At 33.1% G+C, this 13,789-nt stretch overlaps 1 long non-coding RNA gene across 1 annotated transcript in view; it reads right to left on the reverse strand.

Moving 5' to 3' along the window:
• Nucleotides 1-5,332: 5,332 nt before the first annotated feature.
• Nucleotides 5,333-13,789, reverse strand: part of LOC145261039 (uncharacterized) — a 153,126-nt gene continuing 144,669 nt past the window's right edge. The window contains exons 3-4 of the long non-coding RNA XR_013864390.1: nt 13,536-13,634; nt 5,333-6,659 (exon numbers count right to left, since the gene is read on the reverse strand). This is a non-coding gene — a long non-coding RNA (uncharacterized LOC145261039). The remainder of the gene's footprint in view (nt 6,660-13,535; nt 13,635-13,789) is intronic.

The following is a 13,789-nucleotide window of genomic DNA, read 5'->3' on the forward strand; positions in this document are numbered from 1 at the left end:
AAGAATTCTTGGTAAAATTATTTATCTATATAAATAAAACAATAGCTGTATGTGTGTGTAAATATCTAACAGTTAAACTCTTACACAATTGCTCACATAGCACTAAAATTAACAGAAAATTGTAATTATACACCAAAGATGGTTTATAACACGTAAAATCTTTGTTTGGGCTGATACATAACGCATACAGGCATATATCATCATGTTGAAATGCTAAAATGTTCATTTCAAATAGGCGACATGTTTATACTTCTTTCTGCGCATACGCACCTAAAATTAATTAAAAGTGTGTTAAAAGTTAGACGTTATTATCTTTGTCTTGATACCAACATAGGCAGAGAACGCGGCTGAAAGACGAAGTGTTTTGATTTCGATTCTAGCTTATGGTAGTAAAGTAATTTTTTTTTTTAAATTTGCCATCGTATCTTTGTATTCATAAATGCGAATATTTACATGATTTTAAAAATATTTGAACGAATATTTACATGATTTTAAAAATATTTGAACGAATATTTACATGATTTTAAAAATATTTGAACGTGTTTTACGGCAAGGGGAATCAAAGTATTTATTTACAGGTTTGGAAACTAAAAAATTTCTTTTTTTAATTTCTTATAGATATTTTTGACATTTATTTTTTGCCGGAAATCAGATAATTCTGCATGAGGACGGGATATTCAAATATATCAAATACAACTTGGCAACGCCGGGTACTTCAGCTAGTATTGAATAAATAATTTGAATGCTATCAGCTATAATCGAAACCAAAGCGAAAACCTATGAAGAATTCTTGGTAAAATTATTTATTACAAGCAATGAAAGTCCATAACAATTAAACGACAGTCACTCATATGTAAGCATTACACACAAAATAAATAACACACGTTATGCTATTAATATATAATGAAATAGATAATGAAAATATGTGGAACAATGTGAACAAATTTTATTTTTAATTTTTAAAAAATGCGTAAAATTTATTTCTTGTAATTTTAAACTTTTAAAACATCACAACACTGAAGTCACAAACATAATAATAATAATAATAATAATAATAATAATAATAATAATAATAATAATGATAATAATAATAATAATAATTCTGATTTCGTTTATCAACGTCTCCCTGAAAAGAGATGGAATTAATTTCCAGAAGATTTCCCTCAATCCCGGCTCCAAACCAGGAGCTTCAAAGATCAAGGGTTTTCCTAAGAATGTTGGTGGTGCCTACAATAGCAAAGGTCTAAAGGCCGCCTAAAACATCGGGAATTTGTAGTTTTTTCAATCGTCCTTCCAGACGACTTGATACTACTCTTAGTGTACCAACTACGACCGGGATTATTTGTGTTTTAACCCCGTGTGTACGCCTTATCTCCAAGGCCAATAGAGCATAATTGCTCCACTTCCCGTTCTCCTTCTCTCTCACATTCCTGTCCCAGGGTACTGAAAAGTCTACAATCTACCAGTTCTTTGAGACTTTGTCAATGACGACCAAATCCGAACGATTATGTTCCAATTGCTTGGTTGTTATGACACTTGTCTCACCATACCTCTACCTTGCCATCCTCACTTGTTCTCACTTCATCAGGAACCTCCTCAAACCACTTTCCAGCACACTTCAACCCAACCTTTTTACAGACCTCCCAATATATTCGGAGTCTACCTCTTAATAAATTGGCAGCGCTCCTTTTCATATCACCTCTTATTTTCTCTCAGCTTCAAATAATATGTCACTCTTCAACGTAGCATGTATGTACAGCTTGCATTCCTCCAAAAACAGAACTCTCCTGTCCTTCAAACGGCTTATATGCAGCCCAAGATCGTCCATTGGTGAGAATTCGTCATAGTTCGCGCAACTGTTGAAGATAAAATCAACTGGGTGTCGCCATTTTTCTCTCTTCTATAGTAGCTGAACCCTACAAGACGGGCAGACACGTAGGCGTTTTGAGACAAGTAATTTTCTCTACACATTTGTCCCTTATGTGAATCGCCATTCTTTGTTATAATTTATTTTCAAGAAATATGTAATTCCTTATTTTATGACCGCCATCTTATCTTAACCTTATTTTTACATTTGCATTTTTGATACAATTATTCAATAATTTCGTATTTTCATTTTTCATAAGAAACTTCATGTAAAGAGAGATAACCAACTTTGCTGGTCACCATTTTCTGTTAACTTTATTTTTACATTATTGTATTTCAGTTTTTGTGATAGTCATCAAAGAAGAAAGCGCCCACGTGTTTGTGCCTTGTGTGGCCGTACGTGAAAACGACAACAATAACGAACTTACATTCAGGTGGGATCTGAAAGAGAGACGCCATGAAGATTGACTGAGCTTTTATACCAAACCCGAGTCACATGTGATGGGAGGAAAAATTGATAAAACGATATGAGAAGTGGATAGGGAAGAGAAGGAAGAAAATGAAGTCAACAGACATTTTTTTAAACCAATACCAGGGAGAAACTGTTGTAAGAACGAATTGATTTATTTATTTTTTGGAAAGGAAAAATCGACAACTGAAGATATTGCAACAGTTTTTGGTCAAGATACTGAATTATTTCGTATTTTTATTTTTATACGAAACTTTACATAAAAATATGTAATTAGCGAGACCAGCTTTACTGGTCGCGATCTCAACTTTATTTGTACATACTTCGTATTTAAGTTTTTGGTGAAGTTACTAAATAGTTTCGTATTTTAATTTTTATTCGAAACGTAATGTAAACGGAGTTAACCAGGGAGTCCAACTCCGATGATCGCCATCTTATCTTAACTTTATTTGTACATACGTCGTATTTCCGTTTTTGGCCAAGTTACTGAATAATTTCGTATTTTTAATTTTATACGAAACTTTATGTAAAGAGAAATAACCAGGAAGTCCAGCTTTGATGGTCGCCATCTTATTTAAATTATTTTTACATACTTTGTATTTCAATTTTTGGTGAAAAGGAGAGTCAATCTTTTTTTTTTTAAATACCCAAAGACAAATTAAATTTGTTAAAGGATTGTTGAGTCAACATGGGAATTTAAGGAATGAGACAAATAAATAAGTGGCTAAAAGAAGATAGCTTACTTCTTCAGTTAATGATAAACTAGTGGAAAAGGAGCTTTGCTCGGACGTAAAACACACTTCAATATGATATTTTTAATTTGTCCAGACTTCGTATGAATTATAATAGAGTCGTGATTTACAAAAGTTAAAAAAAAAAGTATTTGGGGGCCATCAGGTAGAATCGAAACTGAAAACAAAACGAGCATTCAAAGCTGGTGACGTAACCACTGTACTAACATGACACGCATACAAAAGCTTTAAAAATGAACAATTAAAAATAAACTAAGATAAATGTAGGAAATAAAAAACGATTTTTTCAATTTTGAAAACTATTTTAACCGCCTTATCTCGTCCACAAAAATTCGTACGGTACGACAACCATGGTGTTTCAGGGGATTGAGTAGCAAGGGGCGTCTCTCTTTATGAATGGTTTTAGATTTAACTGTAAGAATGATAGGAAGTCGTCTGCAAAAATGTTACGACGTCGTCTGTAAGAATGATACGACGTCGTTTGTAAGAATGTTACGACGTCGTCTATAAGAATGATACGACGTCGTCTGTAAGAATGATACGATGTCGTCTGTAAGAATGATACGACGTCGTTTGTAAGAATGTTACGACGTCGTTTGTAAGAATTATACGATGTCGTCTGTAAGAATGATACGACGTCGTCTATAAGAATGATACGACGTCGTCTGTAAGAATGATACGATGTCGTCTGTAAGAATGATACGACGTCGTCTGTAAGAATGATACGACGTCGTCTGTAAGAATGATACGATGTCGTCTGTAAGAATGATACGACGTCGTCTATAAGAATGATACGACGTCGTTTGTAAGAATGTTACGACGTCGTCTGTAAGAATGATACGATGTCGTCTGTAAGAATGATACGACGTCGTCTATAAGAATGATACGACGTCGTCTGTAAGAATGATACGACGTCGTTTGCAAAAATGTTATGACGTCGTCTGTAAGAATGATACGATGTCGTCTGTAAGAATGATACGACGTCGTCTATAAGAATGATACGACGTCGTCTGTAAGAATGATACGACGTCGTCTGTAAGAATGATACGACGTCGTCTGTAAGAATGATACGATGTCGTCTGTAAGAATGATACGACGTCGTTTGTAAGAATGTTACGACGTCGTTTGTAAGAATGATACAATGTCGTCTGTAAGAATGATACGACGTCGTCTATAAGAATGATACAACGTCGTCTGTAAGAATGATACGATGTCGTCTGTAAGAATGATACGACGTCGTCTATAAGAATGATACGACGTCGTCTGTAAGAATGATACGATGTCGTCTATAAGAATGATACAACGTCGTCTGTAAGAATGATACGATGTCGTCTGTAAGAATGATACAACGTCGTCTATAAGAATGACACAACGTCGTCTGTAAGAATGATACGACGTCGTCTGTAAGAATGATACGACGTCGTTTGTAAGAATGTTACGACGTTGTCTATAAGAATGATACGACGTCGTCTATAAGAATGATACGACGTCGTCTATAAGAATGATACGACGTCGTCTATAAGAATGATACGATGTCGTCTATAAGAATGTTACGACGTCGTCTGTAAGAATGATACGACGTCGTTTGTAAGAATGTTACGACGTTGTCTATAAGAATGATACAACGTCGTCTGTAAGAATGATACGACGTCGTCTGTAAGAATGATACGACGTCGTTTGCAATATGATTTAGTTTCTAGATCATTCCGTACTGCATTAGAAATAGTAATTTTGGTCACGTTCTGCCTTTTCGCTAGTTCAGCCATGGACTGTGATGGGTTTGCTGCAATGGACATTTCAACCACCAAGAAATCTTCTGCTGCGGATTTTATCACTTTTCGGACTGTGAGCTTTCCTTTGGATGTCTTTACATTCCTTGAGTTCACTACAAAACAATAAACAGTCCTAGGTGCATAGCGAATATCTCGTATAATGTCAGACGTATCATGCCCGGTGCGGAGCAATCCAGCAATAACCATTCTATGGTCAAATTCTATACTGGCACTCACTTTATTTTTAGGTAGATAATCTGCAACACCAAACTCAAAAGAGTACAGGAACTAACATTTCAGATTGATAATGTCGCTTTAAAAACCATAAATTGCGGATTGAAATAACTATTAATTTATCGATTACACCCTATATATATATATATATATATATATATATATATATATATATATATATATATATATATATATATATATATATATATATATTATATGGAAAAATGCGCGCATGAAAAGTAATATTCTTAAGATTTTATTAAACCTGGAAAAGTAAAGGACAAGAAATTCAACCTGGAAAAGTAAAGAACAAGATATTCTAGTAAAGTAAAAAATAAGATTTTTTTTAGACTTAAAATATTGCAGCTAAAAATAAAATTTGAATATTGATAAATATTTTATTTATTATTTGCATATGTTGTTGTTTATTGTTGAGTTAGAAAGGGTGTCAGTCGCTGGATTGAACGTATTTCCCCCTATTATTTGCATATATTTATGTAGTGAAAATTGTTTGAATAAAATTAATTCATTAGTTAGTTAGTTAGTAGATGGAATTAATAATTTTATAATTTACATAAAAATTAATAATTTTATTATATCATAATTAGGATCATTTAATTCTTTCTAACTCAGAGCGGTGAATTAGTAGCAACAGTAGTCGATGAAGCGATGTAGTTGCGATGGAAACCAGTCATAAAAAACGTTGTTCACCTCCTTATGAATTTATACGATCTTGAATACCAGTAAATTCATCATAACTTTTGTTTTACCCAACTAAAATTGGAAATTTTTTTCCACAATGCAGCTGAGAAGGTAATCTGCAAACTATAATAATTGTTTAAAATTTAATCGCAAAATGAGTGAACGGTGAAGCTTTAATGCAGTTCTAAATGACTAAAACCACCACTTGACCATATATTCCAAACACTACCGTGTTTGAAAATATATATCGTGACCTAACAAAGATATACGCAAATTAAATCAATTCAAAGTTTGGCCAGAAACGGCATTTTCAGTATAACCGATAGTTTGGTGACAATTGGCCAAACGATGTGGGCATTAGGCTCTATGGAAACAAACTGACACACTCAACTGGAAACGTAGGCTCCACTTTAGGGAAACAAACTCTTAGTATAATAATAATAATAATAATAATAATAATAATAATAATAATAATAATAATAATAATAATAATAGATGCTCGTAGTTGTTAAAGATTTTCCTCGACGTCAAAGCTCCTGTAAACCTGACCTTGTGTCACATTCCACGGTTTTGTGGATGATGCCAGCATCAAATCGTCTCTGCTTGATGTAATTCTGAGACTGAAGTTTGGAGAGACCAGTCAATTACGTGTATTCTCAAGCAATAACATCTCGTTTTGGTATTATTCACCTAAGAATACCCGTTGTCAACTCGGCTCCATGTCGACTGCGACCGCCATCTTGTTACCTTCTGTGGGGCTCTAATCATCTGCAGTATCTCAGGTCACACGTCCTATCCTTTCAGCCTGTTGTCTTATTTCTTTGACGATTTTTCTTCGTTTCTTAAGATATTCGTAATCATTCCCTGAAAAGAAAGGAAAATATAAAACCAAGTAAAACAACCATTAAAGCGCATCCAACAACAACAGCAAAAGATTTAAAGATCTCAAAACTTACTAAACTATGGAAGTGAGATAACAATCAATTGTAGGCATAAAATAAGCATTACTTTAGGATGTTCACATACATAAGATAGAATGGAACAATAAAAAAAAAGAAAAGATGACATGATTCCATTTCCATTTGATTAAAACCGGTTTTCTTTTTGTTGTAGACCATCTACTAGTTGGCCAGTTGTATGCGAATCATAAAAGCGATAGGAGTTTTCTATCATGAATGAAAGTGACACAATGTTCAACCAGTGAGATCAGACAGAGATTCGCCGCTGTACAACTCATGCTCTCTACTGATCCAAGTTATGACAACAGGACCATTACCAGCACCCTCAAAATGCATCGCTGGGTTGCCAGGAATAACAGGGACATGCCCAGGATGATGAAAAGAAAGTTTTCGGCCACGGTTATGATCTTTGGCGTGGTTTAAAGTGAGGGACACATCATGACACCTCACATCTTTGGAGTCGGCTTGAAAGTCAACACCAAAGTGTACCTGCATGTGTTGAAGAGTGTGGTGATCCCCTGGTGTAATCAGGTCACCGTTGACAGGCCCTGGTGTGGCAGCAGGACTCTGCGTTGGCCTACAAGTCCAAAGAGATCCAGGCATAGTTTCAGAAGGAATGTTACGACTTGGTACTCTTCTTTTCCTGGCTTCTTCCTCCCCCAACCTGAATCCGCTGGACTACTTCGTTTGGTCATACGTTGAGAACATCACCAGCATGACCTCCCACAACAGCAAAGCCAACCTGATACCCGCCGAGTATTCGCCGAGCTCCCGCCTTTTGGAAAGTCATGCTCCCAGTTTCAAACCTGTATCGAGGCGGTGATTGAGGCTGAAGGCGGCTACATTGAATAGATGTCAGCTCTACTACATAATCAAGTTACCTGAATTGATTTTTTCAATAAAAGTTTTAAAATAAAGATGTAGTGTTGTTTTTAGGGTGACAAATTTATCGATCTATCCTGTATAGACATCAAGATCGAAGGAAAGAAAGGAGAAGAAGAAAAATGAAAAAAAACGTGCGGCGATTTGAAAGATACGCTCGACAAAAAATTAGAACAGAAATTATTTAAAACTTTTATTTCGTCAGATATTTGCAGCAATGACTTTAAAAGTAAGAAAAACATTCAATAATAAACGTTTATTAAAAAATATTATTTAAGTGGAATTTATTGAGATGAGTTTTACTTCTTAATTTTTTATTTTTATTATTTTTTTCACAGCGTTTCGGCCAACTATTCCTCTGGCCTTCGTCAGGTGATAACCGCAACGGGGTAGGAACTCCGAATCTCCTAACTGCATTCACTGCAATTACTGCCTTATTATTTAAGAGGATGGTTCAACAAGAACTTGTTTATGTTGGACTTGAAGACGACAATATTGTAGTCAACTGGAAAGCAGACCAGCAGAACAGGTACCGCAAAATGTTGACCAAAATTTTTGAAGATTAGGTAGATAAGTATCTCCACCCTCCACGAAACTAAATATCCTTTGTCAAAGAAATTAATTTCAAACCATTCGGAATATTTTAAATAGGGCAGTCCATAGAGTAAATGTGGTATTTTGGCGACAGCTGATATGAAAGTGATAGAGAAAAAGAACAATATATGTTATTTAATTGGTACTCATTGAGATGAGTATTATTTATTATTTTACTGCAAACTATTATCCTTTATTTTTTTTTTTAGTTGTTCTACAATGTTTCGGCCAACCATTCTTCTGGCCTTCGTCAGGTGGTAACCGCGACGGGATAGGAACTCTGAATCTCCTGATTGCATTGACTGCAATTACTGCCTTCCATAGTTGTCGTCTCACCACGTTTTGGCCAAGTAAGCCTCTAGCCGCCTTTGGGTAGCATTGAAACCGCTATCTTCAGACAATGCTCACCTGGAACCATAAAGATTCAACGTCTCTATCAACTGCGCCACGGGCCCCTTACTTGGCCAAAACGTGGTGAGACAACAACAACTATGGAAGGCGGTAACTGCTGAGAATGTTTTAATTGTCTAAAAGTCTCTTTCTTTTAATTATGAAAATATTTAATGAAAATGATTTTAATTTAAAAATGTGCAAAAGAATTGATTTTTTTTTTTTTTCAGAAATATAATAATCAAACTTTGGCCATATATGCGCAATACGGCAATGATTATTTAAGATATTCCATTAATTATTTTTATAATTAGACAAAAAGTCTTAAAATTTCTAACTGTTTCATTAAATACTTTTGTTTAAATCAATTTCATTTGAAGAAAATTATTACTTTTATTTTAAAAAATTATTTAAAATAGTAATTCTTCAAAAATAAAAATAAAAAATAATAGAAACTGCTAAAATACATGTCTTTTATTTTATTTAGAATTCATTGAGATGAGTATTATTTATTAATTATATTTTTTATTGCGGACTATTATCCTCATCTTTTATCAGTTGTTTCGCGACTTTTCGGCCAATTATTCCCCTGGATTCGTCAGGTGGTAACCGCGACGGATAGGAACTCTGAAACGACAACAATTATGGAAGGCAGTAGTTGCAGTGAATGCAGTCAAGGAGATTAAGAATTCCTATCTGTTGCGGTTACCACCTGACGAAGACCAGACCAATAGTTAGTCGAAACGTCGTGAAAATAACTAAGAAAAGATGAGGATAATAGTGTACAATAAAAATTGTTAAAAAATGAATAAATAATTCTTTACCGGAAGTTACAAGAAAGCAATAATCGAAAATAATAAAATAATAAACGAGTGCATGTGAATATTTGTAAATTAAAAAAATTAAAAATTGTAACTAAAATGAAATTTTTTGCATCAAACACAAGTATTGTTATTTTATTTTTTTATTTTTAATAAAAAAATAAGAAAACATATTTTTGTCAACGTGTACATATGGGGCAAATATTCCATCCTCACTTGACCCATCAAATATTCCATCCCCACTTGACCCATCAAATATTCCATCCTCACTTGACCCATCAAATATTCCATCTTCACTTAACCCATCAAATATTCCATCCTAACTTGACCAATCAAATATTCTATCCTCACTTGATCCATCAAATATTCCATCCTCACTTGACCCATCAAATATTCCACTCTCACTTGACCCATCAAATATTCCACACTCACTTGACCTCTCAAATATTCCATCCTCACTTGATCCATCAAATATTCCATCCTCACTTGATCCATCAAATATTCCATCCTCACTTGATCCACCACATATTCCATCCTAACCTGACCCATCAAATATTCCACCCTCACTTGACCCATCAAATATTCCATCCTCACTTGACCCATCAAATATTCCATCCTAACTTGACCCATCAAATATCCCATCCTCACTTGACCCATCAAATATTCCATCCTCACTTGATCCATCAAATATTCCATCCTCACTTGATCCATCAAATATTCCATCCTCACTTGATTCACAAAATATTCCATCCTAACCTGACCCATCAAATATTCCACCCTCACTTGACCCATCAAATATTCCATCCTAACCTGACCCATCAAATATCCCATCCTCACTTGACCCATCAAATATCCCATCCTCACTTGACCCATCAAATATTCCATCCTCACTTGACCCATCAAATATTCCATCCTAACTTGACCCATCAAATATTCCATCCTAACCTGACCCATCAAATATTCCACCCTCACTTGACCCATCAAATATTCCATCCTCACTTGACCCATCAAATATTCCATCCTAACTTGACCCATCAAATATCCCATCCTCACTTGACCCATCAAATATTCCATCCTCACTTGACCCATCAAATATTCCATCCTAACTTAACCCATCAAATATTCCATCCTAACTTGACCCATCAAATATTCCATCCTAACTTGACCCATCAAATATTCCATCCTCACTTGACCCATCAAATATTCTACCCTAACTTGACCCATCAAATATTCCACCCTCACTTGACCCATCAAATATTCCATCCTCACTTGACCCATCAAATATTCCATCCTCAGCTGACCCATCAAATATTCCATCCTAACTTGACCCATCAAATATCCCATCCTCACTTGACCCATCAAATATTCCATCCTCACTTGATCTATCAAATATTTCATCCTCACTTGATCCATCGAATATTCCATCCTCACTTGATCCATCAAATATTCCATCCTCACTTGACCCAATTCACTCCACTATTTTGTTCGTCCCCACATTTACATTATTGTCGTCCCCCCTTCATCATCAACAACAACATCCTCTGACTCCCTCTCTTAATTCTGAGTAAATTGCCAGAGAATTGAGAGGTAGTTTAGCAAATGACTTCTTTGATGGCCATCTTCTTTCAACGTGGGAGAAAGAAGCAGTAAAATGGAGAAATAAACACAATCAAAGACAAAAAAAAATTATAATTCCAAAATTGAGATGTGGATCAAATTCAAATGATGATTATTAATGTAGAAATAAATAAACTTTACTTTAGGCTAACTGCAAACCAAGTAATGCAACCATAAAAACAACAACAAAAAATTTTAAATGTTAAAGACCCCGAAAACTTATTCAACTATAGAAGTGAAAAATCAATCAATTGTAGATAGATGAATATTACTTTAGGATAACCTCATACACAACAAATAAATAAATTAACTCAAAAATTCTTATAACAACACGTCGAATCACAACAACAAAATATTTTTAATGTGAAAGACCCCGAAAACTTATTCAACTATAGAAGTGAAATATCAATCAATTGTAGATAGATGAATATTACTTTAGGATAACCTCATACACAACAAATAAATAAATTAACTCAAAAATTCTTATAACAACACGTCGAATCACAACAACAAAATATTTTAAATGTGAAAGACCCCGAAAACTTATTCAACTATAGAAGTGAAAAATCAATCAATTGTAGATAGATGAATATTACTTTAGGATAACCTCATACACAACAAATAAATAAATTAAATTAAAAATTCTTATAACAACACGTCGAATCACAACAACAAAATATATTTAATGTTAAAGACCCCGAAAACTTATTCAACTATAGAAGTGAAATATCAATCAATTGTAAATAGATGAATATTACTTTAGGATAACCTCATACACAACAAATAAATAAATTAACTCAAAAATTCTTATAACAACACGTCGAATCACAACAACAAAATATTTTAAATGTGAAAGACCCCGAAAACTTATTCAACTATAGAAGTGAAATATCAATCAATTGTAGATAGATGAATATTACTTTAGGATAACCTCATACACAACAAATAAATAAATTAAATCAAAAATTCTTATAACAACACGTCGAATCACAACAACAAAATATATTTAATGTTAAAGACCCCAAAAACTTATTCAACTATAAAAGTGAAATATCAATCAATTGTAAATAGATGAATATTACTTTAGGATAACCTCATACACAACAAATAAATAAATTAAATCAAAAATTCTTATAACAACACGTCGAATCACAACAACAAAATATTTTAAATGTTAAAGACCCCGAAAACTTATTCAACTATAGAAGTGAAATATCAATCAATTGTAGATAGATGAATATTACTTTAGGATAACCTCATACACAACAAATAAATAAATTAAATTAAAAATTCTTATAACAACACGTCGAATCACAACAACAAAATATATTTAATGTTAAAGACCCCGAAAACTTATTCAACTATAGAAGTGAAACATCAATCAATTGTAGATAGATGAATATTACTTGAGGATAACCTCATACACAACAAATAAATAAATTAAATAAAAAATTCTTATAACAACACGTCGAATCACAACAACAAAATATTTTAAATGTTAAAGACCCCGAAAACTTATTCAACTATAGAAGTGAAATATCAATCAATTGTAGATAGATGAATATTACTTTAGGATAACCTCATACACAACAAATAAATAAATTAAATCAAAAATTCTTATAACAACACGTCGAATCACAACAACAAAATATTTTAAATGTTAAAGATCCCGAAAACTTATTCAACTATAGAAGTGAAATATCAATCAATTGTAGATAGATGAATATTACTTTAGGATAACCTCATACACAACAAATAAATAAATTAAATCAAAAATTCTTATAACAACACGTCGAATCACAACAACAAAATATTTTAAATGTTAAAGACCCCGAAAACTTATTCAACTATAGAAGTGAAATATCAATCAATTGTAGATAGATGAATATTACTTTAGGATAACCTCATACACAACAAATAAATAAATTAAATTAAAAATTCTTATAACAACACGTCGAATCACAACAACAAAATATATTTAATGTTAAAGACCCCGAAAACTTATTCAACTATAGAAGTGAAACATCAATCAATTGTAGATAGATGAATATTACTTGAGGATAACCTCATACACAACAAATAAATAAATTAAATCAAAAATTCTTATAACAACACGTCGAATCACAACAACAAAATATTTTAAATGTTAAAGACCCCGAAAACTTATTCAACTATAGAAGTGAAATATCAATCAATTGTAGATAGATGAATATTACTTTAGGATAACCTCATACACAACAAATAAATAAATTAACTCAAAAATTCTTATAACAACATGTCGAATCACAACAACAAAAACGCAAGTAAAAATATCTCTAGCAAACCTTTACTGGAAACTTAAAGAAAGAAGACGCTGACCAATAATTGAGTGCAAAATAGTTCGAGAGCTCAGTACATGCAACTATTTAAACGACCAATGTTGAGTAAATTCGACGAGAAGCATGAAATTTAAAATTTTGCAAATCTCCAAAACTTACTAAATCGTAGAACCGAAATAGAAACCAATAAGCTCCACCTTGTTGTCTTTGCTAGCTTCTAGTCCTATCCATTCAGTTCATCATCTTTAGATGTTTCACCTGAAAAATAAAGAAAATATAAAACCATTTATAACAACCATAAAAGCGAATTCAAATAGCAGCAACAAAGTTTGAAATTTTTAAGATCCCAAAACTTGCTAAACTATAGAAGTGTAATAACAATCAATTGTAAGCATGGAAGAAATTATTTAAAA

This window comes from Euprymna scolopes, chromosome 37, assembly GCF_053919585.1.
Source record: "Euprymna scolopes isolate OS-2025 chromosome 37, ASM5391958v1, whole genome shotgun sequence".
Lineage (NCBI taxonomy): Eukaryota > Metazoa > Mollusca > Cephalopoda > Sepiida > Sepiolidae > Euprymna > Euprymna scolopes.